Genomic DNA, 19169 nt, shown 5'->3' with positions numbered 1-19169 from the left:
AAAGAAAAACAAGTGGCAATGCTAAGTGACCACCTGCTGTACAAGCAGCGCCTGAGAAGAATGCAAAAGCTGGTAAGAAACAAACCTGAAAGAACTCTGTTCATTCTTAGTGAGACCAAACACAAACCTCTTCGTGCACAACGTCTTCTTGATGAGCAAGATCCACATGGGCTGTTAACAAAAACTGCTCCCTGTTACCCCTCTCTCTCTCATTTCTCATGTACTTACCACTTAAAGTAACTCCCTTAGGTGCTGCATGGATCCATAAAGATATTAAAAAAATGGAAGTGCACTAAAAAAATAAAACAAAACATGCAAAAACCACCTTGGCACTGCCTTTCTAAGGGCATTGCAGAAATTCTGCAAAATTATCATGCCTAAACCAGTGGAGTTTTGTGGGTTTTTTTTACTATCGATATGTATTTAATAACCTACTTATCATGTGCATGTGTGAAAACTGCACACAGAGTCACAGGTGCAGTGGTTGCTAAATTGTGTTGCTTGCAACTCTGCATGTGATAACAGAAGCCAGAATGAGCATTTTAGTCCTGTGGGTGGGTGAGAAAGGTCAGGTCTTAGAAATGCCACAATAGAATCGGCAAAGCTTCAACACACATGCCAAGAACAGATTCCAGTAAGATACACACAGAGAGCTGATGGTTATGCTGCAGAACTGTCTGGGGCAAGGGCAGGGCCATGAGAGGAAAGGGAACCCAGGCTATGTGTCAGGGATGCCTGACAGGGTAAAGAGCTTGAAAACTGCAGGCTGGATCTGAAATTCATCAGAGATTGCATTTATGCAATGAGCATAAAACTGGACCAAATGGGTTCTCTCACATTCCTCTTTCCACATATAAGAAATCCTAGCAGTGCTTAAAGATTATACATTTGCTGAGCTTAGAGATGAAAAAAGAGAAGCAGGAGTGGTATTTACAGAAGTGATTGAGATCAAAGGCGGAGATTTTTTTTAAGGTGGGAGAAACTAAAGCTTGCTTGTATTGTGGGGTAAAAAATGGCAGAGAAAAAGGAAATTAAAGAAGAAAGTAGAGTAGACACAGGAGGGGTTCAGCCAGAGATCATACTCAATTGGGGCTATATTCCCTGCTGCTTGCTTCATGCACCCCTACTACCAGCCTGCAGCTTGTATAGCACGACCATGCTGTCTTGATAGCAGCTTGACTGCTACTTGACCACATTAACTCTTAATTAATATCTCATTAACTCTAAGTTAATATCTCACTAACTACCCTGGGATGTGCTTTTAGGACCTGTTGGCTAGCCAGCTCTACCTCCATGGCCTCGCTGCAGCAGGCTAAGGAGATGTAATGACAAACCTGAGCATTGGCACAGACAGACCTCAGGCATGAGAGCAGGCCCAGGCCTGTGCTCCAAACACACTTTCATTTTTTCAAGCATTTATTCCAAAGTCACATAGGAAATTGATGGGATAGTCCTGGGAAGTGAAAGTTGATCTCCAGGGCATTACACTGGCATCTACAGCACATTTTATCTTCCATGGTCCAGCCATTTGTGGATACATGCATGATTGCTCATGTTGAACTGCACAGTGACTTGACATTACCCACACCACAAACACTGGGAAGTGTCTTCTCAGTTAAAACGTTAACCAAATTCTTCGACAGGCTTGGAAAAAATTAAGGTGAAACTCTTTTTTTTTTTTTTTCTTTTTTTTTTTTTTCAGTCCACTGTTCACATTCAGCACTCAGCTCAGATCCAATATTATATTATATGTACTTGGAGGTCTCTTCCAACCTTACTGATTCTGTGATTCTGTGAAAGGTTGGACCTGGTGCTTAGGGACATGGTTTAGTGGGTGACATTGGTAGTAAGGGGATGGTTGGATGATCCTGGAGGTCTCTTCCAACCTTACTGATTCTATCTTTTGGGTATAGACAGCTTGAGATTACTGAGTATCTCTGAGGGGTGGGGGCACAGGTCTAAGGACTGACTTTCCTTAGAGAATCATTTCAGGTTACCTTTAAAATTATAGGACAAATGGCAACAATAAAACAGGTAATAAATTACTATCACAATCAGAGCCCTATATCTCCTTGAAAGCAAACATCTGAACGAGACCAAACTACCGGCAGTGCAATAAAACACGAAGGGTGTGGAGTTTGTGCAATATGTAGACATAATTTCTGCTTCATGAATCTACTTATAGAAAGAGGAAAGATTTCTGGGAAGTAAGCAAGTGTGTTTAAACAGAAAATAAACTTCAAAGAATATCATAAAAAGAGGAGGGTAAATGCAGAGATGACTTTGTTTTGAACTCAATAAAATCGCTCAATAAAAATGTCTAACATGCAAATTTCATTTTTGGTTTAAACATTATTGTTTCTTTTGCTACTTTGGGCAACCTGCTGTCCTTATCCTGGAGGCACTTCCCTTACTGCTCTTTTCCTTAGACTTTGACCTTGAGGCTCCACAAGGACACCAGAGTTCATCCATATGGATTAGCTTGCAGGATTGGGGATTGCTTATTGCTTATCTGAGGGTGTGGAGTGATGGTTTTCAGATACAGTCACCAAAGCTTTCCTGCTGAAGCAGTACAGGTTAGCTCAAGGTAGGAGAAGCTGGATGTGCCACTACTGCAGTAAAAAAAAAAAAAAAAACATTTCTCATGATTTCTTTTCAAACTACAGTATAATTTTCAACTATAAGGATCCTATTTCTAATTTTTAATTTAAAACTGCACACTTTTAGAGCAGTGGTGTGTGAGTTGGCATGTCAAGCCAGCCCCTGCTTTACTCTGCCTTCTGATCCCATTTCCTCTTTTTAAAAACTTCGTAATCCTCTTCAGCATCACACATCAGATACTCACCAACCAAAAAGGCTTAGAGGCAAGAGATACAGTTTCTATTAACTCACATCTTGCCTTTGAGAAGAAGATAAGAATTTCTCGAAGGAAATATACTTCAGCTATATGTACTCATACGTCCTCCTTCTTAACCTGATAGGATTTCAACTTTTATCAAATTACATAATCATATTTTACCCACAGTTTCCTTATTCTCCTGTGAGCTGAACCAGCTGATGTTTATGACTTTAACTGTTAGCATGCTACACATGATATATCTTAATTTATATATGTGCTCTGCTCACAGCGAAAAGGATTCCCAGAAAAAAAAAAAAAAAAAAGATACTTTTCTTCTTTTTCTTCTGGCTTTTAGTGGACACAGCTCCCTGTGGACAGCTACCACCCTTCCCTGCCTTTGAAAATCCAAACCATTATTATTATTATTTGACAGTTTTTATAGCAACCTCTATATCAGACATTTAATGTTTTATGAGCAGGTTCAGACCTCAAACTTTCTAATTTTTGCATATAACAGATCCCAAGAAGATAAAAATACCAGCTGAAGCCCACTGTAATCAAAGGAAAGACACATGCTGACACCAGGGACTTCAGGACCAAGGCTTCAGTCATTGTCTTCACTTGTCATTCCCCACACTAAGAGCTGGGAAAAAAAAAAAAAAGTTCCCTATTTACTCACACTCTGTCCTTCCCTTGCAAAAATCAAACTCACTCAGAGCCTGAAATGTTTCTGGAGACCGTGGCATTGTTTTGATCTGGTTAACATTTCATGCCATCAATTTTTATGATGTTTTCCAAATAGTGTTGGAACCAAAATGACCTGCTACCTTTTATTTTTAAAGAAGTAGGATTGGTCAGATTCCTAGGAATAATTTTTAAAGCCAGATGGCATGTGGTACCAAAGTTCAGCTACACTTACAAAAAAGTTCTTCTATAACATTTTGCTTCAAGCAGAGAAAATACAACAGATAAGGTGCTGCTGAATCACATTACATTTTCGTCAAAGTAGTAAAAACAATTTTGAAGTTCCCAGAGGCGCCATCTCTGCAGGCCTGTAATAGAGGAAAAAGAGAGAGGAAAAAAAAAAAAAGAAAAAGAAAAGAAAAAAAAAAAAAGTAAGCATTGTTTTCCGTTTCTTGAGAACTGCCAGGAACAGAAAGACAATGAATAAGCCTTTCTCGCATTATATATGATATTTTTGAATCTTCATGAATGTTATATATACAAAGTACACATGCACACAAATACACACAGATGTCTAGAAAAAAAAGATTGTCATTAATGCAACCACAGAGATGAGAAATCCAGCATTTCAAAGTCAGAAAACCCAGCCTTAAAATAAAATGTTTTCACTGAACTTTGCCCTCCTGTATTTATTCTCAGATAGGGGTTTTGTCATAGAAAAGAATAGGAGAAATGGTAGTGATTCCAACAGCACAAACAACATAAAACCACTTTTTGCACAGCTCAGCACAATATCCTTTACTAAAAGCAATGTTTGGCCCTTCCAGATCTACAGGCTGGAGAACTTCAGCCAATTTTCTGCAACTTTGTTGTACTTGAATTGTGAAGGTCTATTAATTAAACTAGCTTTGCTTAAACTGCCCTATTGCTGAACTATGCTTGCACAAAAATGTGCAGTATTATCTGGGAAAAAGTTATTTAATGCATTCAGAATGAAAATGCAGTTAATGCTTGCTGCAATGAGACAAACAATGAAGTGCAATTAAATCTAACAAAGTTTTGCACACCTGAGACAAGGATTTAGAAATCCAAACTAAAGATCTCCCTTAAGTAAACAACATTGTTAGTAATATTTTTTTTCCCACCTGAATGCTAATGCTCTCATAAATTAGGCATCATAAATTCTGCTACATCCAATTTTCTCTTTGTTTTATGTGAAATAATAATAATGAATTAATTAATTCTTTGCATTGATATCAAGCACAGACATTTCCTGAAATGCTTTACAAACTCACCTATGAACAAAGTGTCACTATAGGTTAAAAATTACATGAAATGAAATAACATTAAGTTCTGCATCTAGGGACTGGCAACAAGAATTTCTGTAGTGTGGCAGAAGTTATCAACTGGAAACACAGAAGAGAAGACTGCGGATACCAGGATCATAGGATGCCTTTTAGATGCAAATGTAATTGTGAGTTAAATAATGTGGTCCTGAGATATTTCAGCCAAAATGTTTCCATTAGCAATAGAACAATATTTATGGCAATGTACAAAGCACTGCTGCGCCTTCATCTGAAATATTTTATATACAATTCTGATCACCCATTGTTCAAGAGGGGTGAATTCAGGATGCAAAGACAGTGCAAATGACTTGGATCATCCAAAGAATGGATAGGCTACCATACATAAGAGTACAATAGCCTTATTTGTTTAACCTAGTGAAATAAAGGCCAAATAGGGATAAACACCAGAAAGCTAAAATAACTTTCAGCTACGCTGAAAATGCTGTCATTTGATAGACACTGGAATGAATACATTTATGCCATAATTTACATGTTTAATCAGCAAAGAAACAGGGTTCTGAAACAGACAGTAGGATAAGTGGGAATAGAAACCTAACTGGTTTTACCATGGAACTCAGTTGTGGAAGGGACTGTATGACACAACTGTCTGCAACAGGAGAGACACAGACTTGATGATCCAGAAGGTCCATCTGAGCTGTATAGTCCTACCTGACAGATATTCATCCTCTTTGGATGGTATATACCCCATAGGCTTTCTGGGGATCAGCCACCCACAGAAGATCAGGCATAACCAATGTTTCAAGGATTGCAACAGATGATGGGAAGTATCCCATCCCCAATATCACACTTTGATTTAAATCAGGAGCTCTGAGGCAGTGCCTACTCAGGTTTACTTTTTTCCCAAAAAATAACATGCTGGGTCTCTATGGCTACATATGAATGGCCAATGGTAGTCACTGCCAAAAGCACCTGGGGTCAAAAAGCACAGGGAAGCTCATGTGGTTTCATCCTCTTCCCCAGGCAGTACCCAGGGATGCAGCCCTGCTGCAAGCTGTCATGCACCTAGCACAAGCGCTCAGAGATCTGCAAGCTCAGAGGACAGCCTTCAAGCAGCCAGGATTTGGAAATCCTGGCTCCCAGCAAGAGGACAGTTTGTTAACATGAGCTGTGGATCCTGGAGCTTTCCAAGCCTGGCTTTTTGACTTTGGCCTGTTTTTGTCAAAGACCATCTTCTCTGATGATCCCACCCAGTGCCTGCTTTCTGGTTCATCTGCATCCCCGTGAGCACACATGATCTGGAAAACTGTGGCTATTGCATACGGAAAAGAAACCTTGCCCACCTGCAGCTTGCCAACGTCGCTTGCCGTTCCTTCTGCAATCTCATTAAGCTTTGTTTTGCTTTGCTGACACCAACGCTGCCAAAGAGATCAGCTGGCGAAGGAGACTGCATTAGTAATGTGGCTGGCATTTTGCCTCCTGCAGTTGAGATCACTTTTGAGTACTGACTCTCTGCTGGTCCACTTGGACAGACAGCCTAAAACTCTCTCCCTCGGTTCAGCTTCCCAATCACACAGTGTATTTGCCATTGAGCTATTGCACTGGCCTTGCTCCATACTGATGATAATATCTATAATTATTATTTTTCTTGCCTCGTATCTTGTCTTCACTAGCCAGCCACCTGAGTTGTTGAAACACTTGGTGAGCCTGTGTTCTGTTCCTAAAGCTCCAAGTAGCCCTGTGGCCCTGTCATTGTAACTCACGGTGATGCCTCCACTTTGCTGGAAGATTTTACCATTTCGCATTTGGGCTAGAGTCTCGCTTTTCCAGTTGTTCCCTTGTGAAATACTCATCCCTCTCATTCATGCAAATCTTTTCATTTCAGAGATTAGAGATGTGAAACACAAACTCTGTCTTCTTCGCAAGGAGCATAAACAGCCCTAAATGCAGCAACCAGGATGGCATTCATCTCACCTCACCTCAGCCATCTAAAAGTTAGCCTCACTGAATCATCCAGATTCCCTCTATAATGACTGGAAAGGGGAAATTCTTTCCAGAAGGAAAATTTTTCTCCTTCTAATGCAGGGAGAGGTCTCACCATCTGGAGATGTCTCTCTACTGAATGCAGAGCACTTCTAGGAAACTACCTAAGACCAACGCTCAGAAAACTAAAAGTACATGAGACCTTCATTGATGTTTTAATGCCTTGACAGTATATTGAGAATAGCAAGTAATTATTTCTGGCTCTTATAAGTCAAGTAAAACTGTTTCTAGCCCATTTCAGAGAAGGCAAATAGAAGCTCATAAAGAATATACCCATGACCTGACAAAAGAGGTACTGGCCATCACTGTCAAAGTCACAGGAAGAACATGGGGGATCATCAATCACAGTCCTTTGCTGAGACCATTAAACTATGCCTCTTTCAACAAATGTCCTCCTACTTGTTGCCAGCAAACATCTCAATAACAGTTTTACATGGGTTGTTAATTGTTTGCAGGGCCTTGCCTTTGACTAGCAATAAAAAGTGGTCACACAGAAAGAATTCTCCAGAACTGGGTTGCCTGTTTGTTTCCCTTACCCCCTTCAAGCCTGCTGGAAGAAATGAGCCAAGTGCAGCATCCAGAGTGGTTGAGAGTGATCGTTCACTGCTCTGCAGGCAGTAAAACTCCAGTGGACACAGCTGTACCAGGAAAGGATGGGATTTTTTTGGTTGGTTCATCAGTTGTTGCTGTGTTTTTTGTTTGTTGGTTTGTTTTTCCCCAGGAAGAAGGGATATGAACAAAAGCAATCTTTCCTCTGGTCACAATTGTGGAAGACTTGCCAGCTCCAGAAACATTTTATAGAGTAGAGCAGACTTACAGCCTTCACAGGTATCATCGCCCGTCCATAGAAGTCAGGCCAATGACCCTTCAAGTTCATAGATTACCCAGGCCACTGTGAACATATATCTGTGTGTATATATTTATACATGCACGCATGTATCTGTGAGTGTTTGCACATTCACTCGCACAATTTTATAATTTCTAGAAACTAATTCTTGATAATTAAGCATCTGGTGTTACTAATAATGTGCATGGCTCACCAGAAATCTGCGTGCACATCGAGCAGAACCCTGGAGGGATTTCATTTCTTTATTGATTTCCCATTTTATGGATCCTTCGCAGCACAGAGGAGACCCACAAGACCAGGAAGGGAGAGGTATGGCTATAAAACTAGAGTAAATAATTAGTGGTGCAATGTAGCTGTAAAATCGCTGGACAAATACCTGCCACGACTCCAGTCCATCGAGCTGCTGAACTCCCTGGCCGCCGGGGGGGCATGCCGCCGAGCAGCTCAGCTGTGTCGGACCAGAGGCCGCATGGGAGTCTGAATTCCTGCTGCCAGCTTATCAGAAAGAGTCATAAGACAAAGGGAAAGCTTTGCTCGTTTCCAAACAATTTCGTAACTAAGAGCAGAAAATAGTGGGTTTGTTTGTGGTGGAGGTGGCAGTATATCCTGCGCTCTGCTACTGTGCAGAAAAAGAAAGCATTCGAATGCAAAACGATTGCATTTTAAGCTCAGATTGTAAAGGTTATACCCCGCTCTGTGCGTCCTGTGCCTCACGCTGTGGAAAAGCTGCAGCATGCCAGAAAGGAGCTCTTTTTCAAAATACAGAAACAAAACTGAGGAAACTGGAAACCTACGTTATTTACTGCATCTAAATCTCTTTCTTATGGTAAGCAACAGCTCTGGCCAACAAGCCACAAACCAAAAGACACCTTAGTGGTCCAGGAAGTTCAGAGTTCTTTGAGTTAAATATTGAGCAATGCAGGTGCAGGCTGCAGATGGGAGGTTTGGGTGCGAAAGCATGCCAAGTGCATAACAAAACTCGATTGAAGGAAGCCAATTTTAAGATCTCCATCTGAATTAGTTGCACATAGATGGCAGGAATTCCACACATACCCTGTTTGAGAAACAAGAGTTTTCAAGGATCTTCAGTGTGTGAATCACTGGCATGAAAAGGGACCTTCTTTGCTTTGCTTTGCTTTCTCACAATTAAAGTTACCACCAGGCACACCCAAGTATATGTGGGGGAAAATAACTTATTGCTGCAATTTAACTGAAGTTTGCAGGGTGTTTTGTCTGTACTCACCAAATCAATGCTTTTTCAAGATTTGTGTCTAATTATTTTAGAATTAATAACTGAAGATTTTGCTGAAAGCAAGGAGGCAGACTATCAGTATTTCCATTCCTTTCACTTTCCGCTTTTCTCCCACTCATCTTTTGTGTACTTTGTGTTACCTTACCCACTGGGATATGTAAATCATCTTTAAAACTGAAATACTGTTTTGGTGTTGTTTTCTTACCTACCTATAGAGCTCTAGTCTGCAAAACTGATCAAAATTCAAGCAATAAATCAAATTATAAAGAAACAACAACAAAGACATGCTGGGGTGGGAGGTACTTGCAAAGAAATCAGCTCAGCCTGAAAAATCTGGGTGCTGATGGGGTGGACAGACTTTACCATGCTTTCAAATCTTGATTTCTCCTTATTTCTGCAAAGCAGCCCAATTAGTAGTCCACTATTTAGGGGGAGAAGCTATCACGAAGAATGCACAAAGATGATGTAGCATCTTCTTAAAGCAAATGATCCTTTCTTGGCTACAGGGCAATGCTCAAGCGATGCCTACCACAAAGCTTAAAACAATGGCAGCCACCCAAGAGAGATCCATTCTGCATAACGCATTCCACTGGAGGCTCAATAGTCTTCCGGTGAACCTACTGGCTCATGGTTTCCTTTAATGGGATCTTTAACAAACAAAAAGAGATCTGGTAGGCATTTCCCTCTTTATTAGGCTCCCCAGCTGTATACTATATCACTGTTTAGCATGAATTTTTAAGTGAGAAAGCTATAACACCAGCTTACCTTACTAATACCTGACTACGTAGCTACACAATAAAGACTTGTTTGACTGCTTAAGATGTTTTCTCTTAGCTTTGTTAAAATGTTTATTAACAATAAAAAAGCAAATATCTGGCTCTTACACCATCATTCTATTTCATGTGTAAAACTAAAGGGAATAATAACAGAAGCGATTCTGTGAGATGTGAAATCTGGTGAGTGGGATCTATTCTGCAGCCCTACCAAAGCAGCCCCTTGCATTTCCTTGGAACTATTGACATGAATATTGGCTTCTTGTGTCTGGACCATTGCTCATACTGTGCTTTTAATATATAAAGCCCTATGTGTATGCTAACTACTCCATTACTATTGATGCATACTCAAAGAATAGATCTTATGATTTATTGTTCATGTCCTACATTTCTTTGCTTAGGTCCCAATTTTACCTAACCTTTACAGCAAGCATTTCAAGTTTACACATTATCAGTCATTAACAGCAGAGAATCTGCAGTATATTAAGTTAGGTGCATACATAAGTCTTGGCAGAATGCAAGATGCTTATTAATTAACGGAGTGATATTCTTCTGTATGCAGTATGCCTTCAAAATAACTCCTAAACATTAGTCCAACTTAGGGTGTAAGTGGGATTTACATGGGAAATGGACTTTTGTTGGCTGTTTACACACGGGTGAATTTTGTCCAGTGGGTGTGTATGTTTACTTTTCACTCTAGAATTTTGGATCCTCCCAATTCTTTACTACTACCTGCCAAAAACACTGTTGTTAGTTTTGGGTTTTTGTACACTCGAAGTCAGATTTATGACCTTTGTGCTTGAAATATTCCACATCTGATCCTTTTTCCGTTCACCTCTTACTCTTGTCCCCAGCCCTGATCATAACTGCTAAAAGAGTTTAAACTGATCACTTTATTAATTGCTCTTGTAACTAAATGCTAGCTTGTTAACAAAGTTTTAGTTTCTGGAGTACTGTGGAAAAAAGTGTGTCACTGAGGACTTCTCTATGTTGATGGAGTCTGCATAAATATAAGAAACTCTAACTTTCTCAAGTGTTTTTTTTGTTTGTTTGGTTGGTTGGTTTTTTTTTGTTGTTGTTGGTTTTTTTTCTAGAACTTTCGACTCCAAAGGACTGCTGTTTGCAACAAATCTCTTCAGGAGAAAATTAAGAGTTTAAAGACTTCAGATTTAGTGGCAAATTTTGCAGGAAGCATACAGCCCTTTTTGAGAAAAAATGTTCATTTGCATTCTTTATTACATAATTATTTTCCCCAAAGCAATAAAATTCAACTGCTTTTGAATTTGAATGTTATTTTCCCTGTCATAACTTTAAAAATAAATCTCTTATCATCTTTTCTATTTTCATTGTATAACTGACACTTTTTATTATCATCTGTGAGACCCAAAAAGTAAAAAAATCTGATTTGAGATTTCCGTCTTCTGAACTTATACTCCTTACCTGCAATAAGCACATTCCAAAAAGAGATATCATTTTTAATCAGAATATGATCCTACAATTATATATTTCCTTTTCAAAAATCAAGCATTCAGACATGGCAGAATAAAACGAAATGTTGCAAATGGCATTATGAGTGAAAACCATTGGGGTTATCCAACAGCAATATGCATTTCCTATGAAATATCAGAGGATCCACAAACCCAAAACTCTCCATTTCCAACTATTGATGGAATACCTGGCTGACCAGCAGCAGTTTGTTCAGGCCTTTTATTAGAAGCCTGCACAATGTGATATCCTCTCCTGGTGTTCCCTGCAAATGCTTAAAAAAGAAGAGAGATGGCAACAGACACAATGGACTTTAAATCAAGCTTCAGAATACCTACAGCTGTTCTGTGGTGCTGTGTCTCACTGAATTTCTGTGATGGTATCTCTAAATAACTGTTCACCAAATTCATGAACCAACTGTTCACGAACTTCTCTACTGACTGGAATCTACTTAGACTATGTCTCAACAGAAGTTTTGCTGAGGGAGCTCTGTTGAGAACTGATTGCAATAGGAGTAGCTTTGCTCTTCGTAAAGGGATTCAAAGGAGCCTGAAGAGAGCACACCTTCAGTGTAGACAGAGGAGAGTAATTTTGACTGTAAAGCAACCTTCACATTCTCCTAATCTTGGTCTTCTCCGTCCTATGTAATCCAGATATTGCAATCTCTTCACCTAGCACATGAGGAGCAGTGCCTCCAGCGCCAATGCAATTTAAATTGCAGTCATTAACATGCCCATGGCTCTTTCTACTCCCATTCCTAGTAAAACCCTCTTACCAAGTTTCTGAAAGCATCTTTGGAAAGCAGCCACTCTGCTGTCCTCCTCAGCTCCTGTTCCAACTCAGTTCGCTCCTCTCTGAAGACCTTTTCCTCTTTTCCATCTCTCTTGCATACTGTGAAAGGAGACAATACGGGTAAGGATCTCATCTACAGTTTATATGAATACAGAAACCCCTTTTTTTGTGCTGTACGTGTGACCCAGGAGAGGTAAGATCTCATTTCTGGACAATTTTCAGTAACTTTTTCCTGTTTTGGTAACTGTTTTATTTCTGTTTAAACGTTACTATAGATACTGGAATTCAGCCTCATGAAGTTATATAACTGAGCTTTGCAGAGGCAAGGGCAAGGATGTCAGGAGGGACAGTCACATCCTCCTCTATGGACCATAGGCAGAAGAGAGCATTTGGTGAGAACACTCAGAGAGAAGGGCACCCTCCGTACCTCTCTCCAGATCTGGGAGCCTGTGTGTCTTCCTCAGACCCATAAGGACTGAACATGTCTGACGCATGTGGGAATGATTGTGTGAAACTAGTCATCGGACACTCGTTAAAAAGTACTGAAAGGATAACAGCACATTTTGTTCAGATGTCAGGAGGTGGCAATGCATTCAGGCAGGCATTCCACAGTTTTGGGAAGGCCAGTGGCACATCTGAGATAGCAGGAATAGAAGCTGAAATAGGGTTTAAAAACTGCTGAAGTAACTTAGGTATTTGTGTCCCATCAGCTTTCATGATTTCAGTCCTTATTTTTCTGGACTGTTCAGGACAGGGATGTGACGAGAAACTGACCCAGCTTAGAAGAAGCTAACTCCAGGCCCAGAATGTGGTGGGTTGATCCAGCTGGGCAGCTAACTCCACCACAACTGCTCTCTCACTCCCCCTTCCTCAGAGGAAGAAGGGCAGAAGAAAGTGTGATGGAAAGAAAAAAAGGCTCCTGGGTTGAGTTAAGGATAATTTAATTGAAAGGAAAAGGAAGAGGGAAAAACAAGCAAAAGCCATGCAGAAGCACAGAGAGGAAATACAATTATTGTCTACTTCCCATCAACGAGCGATGTTTGGCTGTGTCCCAGGAAGCAGGGCCTCAATACGCGTAGCGGTTGTTTGGGAGGACAGATGTCTACATAATGAAAGCCACTCCTCTCCTTCCCCTTCTCCACCTTTTGTTGCTGAGTGTGACACCACATGGCGTGGAATACCCCTTTGGTCGGTTTAGATCGGCTGTCCTGGTGGTTTCCCCTTCCCACCTCTTGTCCACCCCCAGCCTGCTGGCTCTGGGTGGTTTGGAGGGAGTCTTGGTGCTGTGCCAGCACTGCTCAGCAATAGTCACAACACTGGTGTGATACCAGTGCTGGTCTAGCTACAAGAGCCTAGCACAACACTGTGTGGGGCACTGCAGGGAAAGTTAACTCCATCCCAGCCTAGACCCAGCACAGAAAAGCAGAGTGCCAGTGTGCTCAGGCACCCCAGGTACCAGGCCCGAAGCAGAGCTAGTCAGCATTTGTGGCAGCAGTCTGCTGGTACAGCTCCCCATGCCTGAGACCTGAGGTTCAAAAGTCACCAGCTCGCTCAGAGCAAACTGAGCAAAATTACCTAACCATGGTGGTATGCTCTGTGTCCTCAGGCATTTTTCTATTACTCATGAATATTTCTCTATCACGTGGCAGGGGAAAAGAAGTTTCTAAACCAACTTGTCAACACCAAAATACATTTGTTTTGGCCACCGCCATCTTCATAATTCTGAAAATGACTTACAAAAAGCTCATTAGCCTCAAAACCTAACAGTTCCCTATTGCTTCAGCATATATAACTGGATTCCAAATAAACACCTTCATGTAAGAAGGGGAAGGATGGTTCACTGATTTATGTGCAGTTTCCCAGTACTTCAAGAAAGCCAGCTTCAACTCTTGACCCGCTGAAACATAAAAGTCTAAGTCTGTATTTCAAAACCGAGATAGGCATTTGAAAGTCCACAGAGAACTTTGTGATGTAGACACTATAGTTTTCTCCCTCTCTTGCTAGTACTGCCTCAGTTTTCCCTGAGTTAAATGGTGATGACGATTCCCTATTTCACAAAAGTGCAGTGAAGAAAAATTCCCTTAGCCAAGTATGCAATGGTTTTCATCACAGTTTGAAGGAAAAGACAGAAGAATTAGAGATTAACTGCTTTGCAGGTATATAAAATGCCCACCTGTTTTTTATTTAAACTAGTGTCAGCAGTAATCTCATCTTTTTTGACAACTATTACAAATGCTCCTTTTACAAGTAGTACAGCTGCTGCTGGAGAGTGCTCAACAAGAGAGACACAGGGTATAGTCATTTAGGACTGGAAATGTCTAAGAATTAATTAACATAACATGGCAACATAGATAGGCAGATATTGTGAACAGAAGCCCTGTTTCACCATTCCTGTTTATTTGCCCATGCCTGCCACCCCAGTTTTATGCCTCAAAGCTCCTTGCATACCAAGTATACTGATATTGGAGCTTTTAACATGCGCAGTGTTTAATCAAAAAAAAAAAAAAAAAGGCTATTTAGATATTCTTTAATGATTGAAATATTTGCAAGTTATGTGTTCAGTACTGTAGTTGAAATTGAGCCTCTAATATTATTTAGTACATTTGAAGTTAGTGTACTGTTAGCCCACTTTAGTTAGTAGTTTTCCCAAATTATGTAAATCAGGTCAGAGAAATTGAATTTGCATTTTAAAAACACTGGGTTTATGTAAATATAATGAGGGATATTACATGATCCAGTGCTGATAAGGCAAGTAGGTGGCCATGACTCCACTGCTCACAGTAGGTAGATAAATACACAGACATTTCATTTCTATTTCCTTCTTCAGTCATCAGCAGCAAAATTAAAATCAAAAAGGCCAGTTTACCCCATCTGAGAAATACCAACAGTCTGAGAAAACATTATCTAGAATGTACTGACACCCCCTCACCCTCCCTTTTTGACAATGTGATTCCTTCAAAAGTGTCTCAAGATGCTCATTGAAAAGCTGAGGATTTAAAAAGGACCTGGCCATTTTTGAAAATATAACACTGACATTAACTGTTATAGGTAGATAGGGAGGCACAAGAAGGAACAGAAACATTTAGTCTTCCCTTAAAGTTTAGGCTGGGAAAGGTTTACCTGCTAGTAATTATGTTAGTTTTCAGGATTTCATTGAGGAATGCTGAGTGATATTAAAATGCCTGTGTTATCTGATTCATGAAAAATGATGAAGTTGTTTGGCGAAACACACTGTACAAATGTTTTTCTTATTGTATTGAAAAAAACTATGAGCACAACTGGAAGACTTGCACATATTGTGAAATAGCTTCTTTGCTTTCACGTCATTTTAATATCACTCAATATTTCCCAGTGAAATCCTGTACAATAAAATCAACTGCAGGCAAGCTACTCATACAGTACCCCATGCTTTGTGATGTTCTGAATGCCGTGTCCCTTGCTATCTCAGTACCTTTTCTTTAACAGTCCCACAGACTGGGCTTGAATTCTAACTACTTTCAGAGTATTTCAAAGAAATTCAGTCTACTTTAACCAACTAGTTGTCTCTAGTGTGGTTCCTTGCTCAGAAATGCCAGTGTGACCTTACCATTTGCTGAATCTGTAAATAAGTAATTATTTGGCTTACTTATTAAGGTAACACACCCTAGACAGGATGAAAAACCAGACCTACAAGATAATCCTCATCTCAAGTTTCTGCTGCCTGTACTGTCTCAAAGTATTTGCCCATATTATAATAGTGAAATTTCATCTATGCTTCGTACTGCAGGACGAAATGTAAGGCACTTGTGGTCAAAGCAGTAGTCATACATGAGTGTTCTCTCATATATATCTGAGCTTAGAATTTTGTTCTGCAGATAGAAAAATACACATTCCTCACTACAGAAACTGTAGTGCTGAGTATGTAATTTAAATTTTCTGTCAAATCACTTTTCATTAAGGTAGATCAATAATGATATTACTAGGTGTCTGTGTAGTAGGCAAATGATTAGTGTATTTCACACTACAGCTGATACCACCCCAAATATTACTTTTTGTTTATACAATGAAATTCTAAATAACATTGCTTACAAAGGTAACTTGGAAGTAGGAAAGGAAAATAGCAATGATGTTCAAAACTTTAGACAATGTTAAGATGAGACAAAAAAAAAAAAAAAGAGAAAAAAAAAAAAACAAACATTTTGAAAGCATGTGCTGCTGTATTTTCCCTAACACTTTTTGCTTTTCATACATACCGTTTTCAACATACCATTCTTGCTGGAGTATATATTATGTGTGTATGGAGTATACAGGTATGAAATACGGTAGCAACTGGCTATTTCTTTACTTTGTTCTTAATGTCTGCAGTACAGTAATTTTAACTTGCAATTCATTTTCATTCAGCTTTAACAAGTACATTTTAAAGGTACCGGCTGCCATGCACAGCCTGACTTTGAAGTACCCAATGATCTTTATCTTCCCCTAAAAGTGTTACTCAGCGTAGAATCACAGAATCACAGTATCAGTCAGGTTGGAAGGGACCTCAGGAGGTTGTTTAGTCTGGTCTGCTGCACAGAGCAGGCTCAGCTCTGAATACAGAACAGATTTGTCTAGGGTTTGTCCAGTCGTGGCCTAAAAACCTCTTGAAAAGATTCAAGAGACTCTCTGGACAACCTGTTCCAAAGCCTCGCAGTGAAAGGCTTTTTTCTTATTTCAGCTGGAAACATTCAGTGTTCTTATGACCACTGTCTCTTGTTCTCACACTGCTCCTCAGCTTCAGTTTCAGCTTCTCAGTAACCTCCTCAGAGTAGTTGGGGGGCTGCTGCTAGGTCTCCCTGAAGCCATCTCCTCACCAGAGGGAAAAAGTTCCATTCCATCAGCCTTTCCTCACCAGGTATATGAGTGAGGCAGATTGGTTTGCCTCTGTACATTCATAAGTCACAGCCTTTACTGATTTTTTTTTTTTTTTTTAATATACCAACATATAAGGCATAAAAAAAATTAGCTGAAGATGGCAGCTAGAGTATTCCAGGGGTTAAACTAGTCCAGACTGGACAGATTCTGCAAAGTTTTTTTCAAACAGCAAGGGAATGAACCAATATCATGCTAACTTTAGTACATTTCTTCTGACAAAGGAATTAAATTCCATGCTGTGTCTAGTAAGACACTTCAGAACCTCACAGATCTGCAGGGAAAAGCGCAATTTTTTCAGTAAATATTTAACAATACTAGAGTAAAAGAGAGACAACATTTTTCAGTCCTACATTAACTTTTCAAATTCTGCCAGCATATAGTTTTCATGCAACACCAGCTTTTGAAGAAAAAAAAAAAAATTGTTTCCCAAAATTGCATGCTTTTGGAGGCTGTTTTTGAATATTGGGCATTATGAGTCATTCATGACTGTGGAAATTCCAGTAAGTCGATGGAGTTATGTCAGACCTGAATTTGACTCTTAATTTCTGACTGTATGTCCTAAACTAAACAAGTAAACAAACTCCCCAAATGTGAAAGGAGAGCAAAAATGCAAAAATGAATGTTAGCTTTTTCCTTTTTTTTTTTTTTTAAAGACATGTTTCAAACACCCAAATTAGACCCAATTCCTTCAGTCTGGCAGAAGGACACCTAAAAACTATGATCTCTGGATGTGAGACCTCCAAAGGTCAACTTGTGTCCTACTCAAGTTATGTAAAGCTGAAGCCATAATAATAATAATAATAATAATAATAATAATAATGGCAACATAGGAAAAGAAATGTTTTAGTCAAACAAAAAAAATAACAGAACATCTTAAAATTTATCTGTTTTCCCATCAGTCAAGCAAATAGATAATAACTAGTGACTGTAGGTATATCAGCTTTAACTATAGGCTACTACAGTTAGATAGCCTTAACTCTCTCTCTCCAGGAAGATCCAAGATATATTGTTCTGTTAGGAAAACAGAATCATAGAATGGTTTGGGTTGGAAGGGACCTATAAAGATCATCTCGCCCAACCCCCTTATACGGGCAGCGACATCTCACTCGATCAGGTTATCCTGATCTGGCATTGCATCCTGAGTTGCTCGACTGAGCAAAGTCAAAATGACTTTTACGTGTTAAGGACCTTCAACAGACATAAACTGGTAGCTCTGAATTACTTTCTGTCCAAGCAAAGCCAACATTCATCAATGATTCGACTTTCTGTCTAACTGGAACACAAAAAGATTTTTTGAGAGTAGCAACAAGAAGCATTACTTCTCTGGACTTCCCATTGATTCAAGACATTCACAGCATATTACAGAATGCAGAGTACTACACACACAGACTGGTTTACATTATATGTACAGTGAATTAAGCTGAACAGAGCAACTCACTTCTGTCCACGTGTTTTCCATTGCTTTCTGTTGAGAAAGAATAGTGGACAGAGTCTGATAAGCAACAGAACAGAACTTTTATGACCAAACCTCTGACTGCATATATTTCGTGTGAGCAAATCACATCATCTCCCCGTTTCCTGTTTTACACACTGAGGAGAAATTCCAGACACAGTCTTCAGGAAAATTTAGTTGCTATAAACGCACAGTAGTAAAGCTCAAGACGAGTAAGAAGTAAGAGACAGAGGATGTACACAGATGGTAAGACTGTGATCTCAATTACATCAATATCCACGCTCCTCTGAGCTCACATTAGGAATAAATTTGATGAGAATTTGATCTCCAGACCCAACCATTTTTACACATATATATCTACTATTACTACCATAATTGTCACAATTCTTTCTGCTATGGAAATCTCAAGTCTCCCTCATCTACATCTTGGACATCAATACTTGCTACGACAATCTTTCTACACATCAAATAATGAAATGCAACCCCCGCAGCCTTCAGTAAAAGTTACAACTGCAACAAAACCATGCTTGTTCTCAAAAATATCAACATGTATAAAGAAATTAAATCCCCCTTCTCTCCCCACCCCCAAACCTCGTCTCTGTAATTTTGATTGCTGCCTGGACTTGAGGGCTGACCCTTAAAGGGCAGTTTTTTTATTAAAGGCAGCCATGTGTGACTGGGTGGCTTTAACAAGAAGGAGCAGCCGTCCATCCCTTCCTTGTGTGAGGCAGCGAACACAAAAGAACCCTGTGTTGTGGTGGCTAAAATTTGTTTCTGCACAAGGTGAGAATTCATTTTAGGGGTGAG

The sequence above is a fragment of the Netta rufina genome (genome assembly GCF_964035555.1).
Source record: "Netta rufina genome assembly, chromosome: 4".
In the NCBI taxonomy this organism is placed as follows: Eukaryota; Metazoa; Chordata; class Aves; order Anseriformes; family Anatidae; genus Netta; species Netta rufina.
Note: the sequence above shows the minus strand (reverse complement) of the source record.